This window comes from Pygocentrus nattereri, chromosome 7 (assembly GCF_015220715.1).
Source record: "Pygocentrus nattereri isolate fPygNat1 chromosome 7, fPygNat1.pri, whole genome shotgun sequence".
Lineage (NCBI taxonomy): Eukaryota > Metazoa > Chordata > Actinopteri > Characiformes > Serrasalmidae > Pygocentrus > Pygocentrus nattereri.
This window is the reverse complement of record NC_051217.1, coordinates 47331433-47333932: the sequence shown is the minus strand read 5'-3', so window position 1 is coordinate 47333932 and position 2500 is coordinate 47331433. Positions and strand designations below refer to the sequence as shown.

The 2500-nt window shown below is 36.7% G+C and overlaps 1 protein-coding gene across 1 annotated transcript in view; it reads right to left on the bottom strand.

The window, feature by feature from the left end:
• Positions 1–2500, bottom strand: part of pde8a (phosphodiesterase 8A) — an 83347-nt gene that overhangs the window by 6794 nt on the left and 74053 nt on the right. The gene's annotated exons all lie outside the window — the stretch shown is intronic.

Sequence of the window (2500 nt, the reverse complement as noted above, 5' to 3'; positions counted from 1 at the left end):
ACAATACCTACATTTAGAGTCGGTTATTCATTCAGCCTAATGAGAAACTGTAGAACAGACTCGGTTTATATCACAATACCTACATTTAGAGTCGGTTATTCATTCAGTCTAATGAGAAACTGTAGAACGGACTCGGTTTATATCACAATACCTACATTTAGAGCCGGTTATTCATTCAGTCTAATGAGAAACTGTAGAACGGACTCGGTTTATATCACAATACCTACATTTAGAGCCGGTTATTCATTCAGTCTAATGAGAAACTGTAGAACGGACTCGGTTTATATCACAATACCTACATTTAGAGTCGGTTATTCATTCAGCCTAATGAGAAACTGTAGAACGGACTCGGTTTATATCACAATACCTACATTTAGAGTCAGTTATTCATTCAGTCTAATGAGAAACTGTAGAACGGACTCGGTTTATATCACAATACCTACATTTAGAGTCGGTTATTCATTCAGTCTAATGAGAAACTGTAGAACAGACTCGGTTTATATCACAATACCTACATTTAGAGTCGGTTATTCATTCAGCCTAATGAGAAACTGTAGAACGGACTCGGTTTATATCACAATACCTACATTTAGAGCCGGTTATTCATTCAGCCTAATGAGAAACTGTAGAACGGACTCGGTTTATATCACAATACCTACATTTAGAGCCGGTTATTCATTCAGCCTAATGAGAAACTGTAGAACGGACTCGGTTTATATCACAATACCTACATTTAGAGTCGGTTATTAATTAAGCCTAATGAGAAACTGTAGAACGGACTCGGTTTATATCACAATACCTACATTTAGAGTCGGTTATTCATTCAGCCTAATGAGAAACTGTAGAACGGACTCGGTTTATATCACAATACCTACATTTAGAGTCGGTTATTCATTCAGCCTAATGAGAAACTGTAGAACGGACTCGGTTTATATCACAATACCTACATTTAGAGTCGGTTATTCATTCAGCCTAATGAGAAACTGTAGAACGGACTCGGTTTATATCACAATACCTACATTTAGAGTCGGTTATTAATTCAGTCTAATGAGAAACTGTAGAACGGACTCGGTTTATATCACAATACCTACATTTAGAGTCGGTTATTCATTCAGCCTAATGAGAAACTGTAGAACGGACTCGGTTTATATCACAATACCTACATTTAGAGTCGGTTATTCATTCAGCCTAATGAGAAACTGTAGAACGGACTCGGTTTATATCACAATACCTACATTTAGAGTCGGTTATTCATTCAGTCTAATGAGAAACTGTAGAACGGACTCGGTTTATATCACAATACCTACATTTAGAGTCGGTTATTCATTCAGTCTAATGAGAAACTGTAGAACGGACTCGGTTTATATCACAATACCTACATTTAGAGTCGGTTATTCATTCAGCCTAATGAGAAACTGTAGAACAGACTCGGTTTATATCACAATACCTACATTTAGAGTCGGTTATTCATTCAGTCTAATGAGAAACTGTAGAACGGACTCGGTTTATATCACAATACCTACATTTAGAGTCGGTTATTCATTCAGTCTAATGAGAAACTGTAGAACGGACTCGGTTTATATCACAATACCTACATTTAGAGTCGGTTATTCATTCAGTCTAATGAGAAACTGTAGAACGGACTCGGTTTATATCACAATACCTACATTTAGAGTCGGTTATTCATTCAGCCTAATGAGAAACTGTAGAACAGACTCGGTTTATATCACAATACCTACATTTAGAGTCGGTTATTCATTCAGTCTAATGAGAAACTGTAGAACGGACTCGGTTTATATCACAATACCTACATTTAGAGCCGGTTATTCATTCAGTCTAATGAGAAACTGTAGAACGGACTCGGTTTATATCACAATACCTACATTTAGAGCCGGTTATTCATTCAGTCTAATGAGAAACTGTAGAACGGACTCGGTTTATATCACAATACCTACATTTAGAGTCGGTTATTCATTCAGCCTAATGAGAAACTGTAGAACGGACTCGGTTTATATCACAATACCTACATTTAGAGTCAGTTATTCATTCAGTCTAATGAGAAACTGTAGAACGGACTCGGTTTATATCACAATACCTACATTTAGAGTCGGTTATTCATTCAGTCTAATGAGAAACTGTAGAACAGACTCGGTTTATATCACAATACCTACATTTAGAGTCGGTTATTCATTCAGCCTAATGAGAAACTGTAGAACGGACTCGGTTTATATCACAATACCTACATTTAGAGCCGGTTATTCATTCAGCCTAATGAGAAACTGTAGAACGGACTCGGTTTATATCACAATACCTACATTTAGAGTCGGTTATTCATTCAGCCTAATGAGAAACTGTAGAACGGACTCGGTTTATATCACAATACCTACATTTAGAGTCGTTATTCATTCAGTCTAATGAGAAACTGTAGAACGGACTCGGTTTATATCACAATACCTACATTTAGAGCCGGTTATTCATTCAGCCTAATGAGAAACTGTAG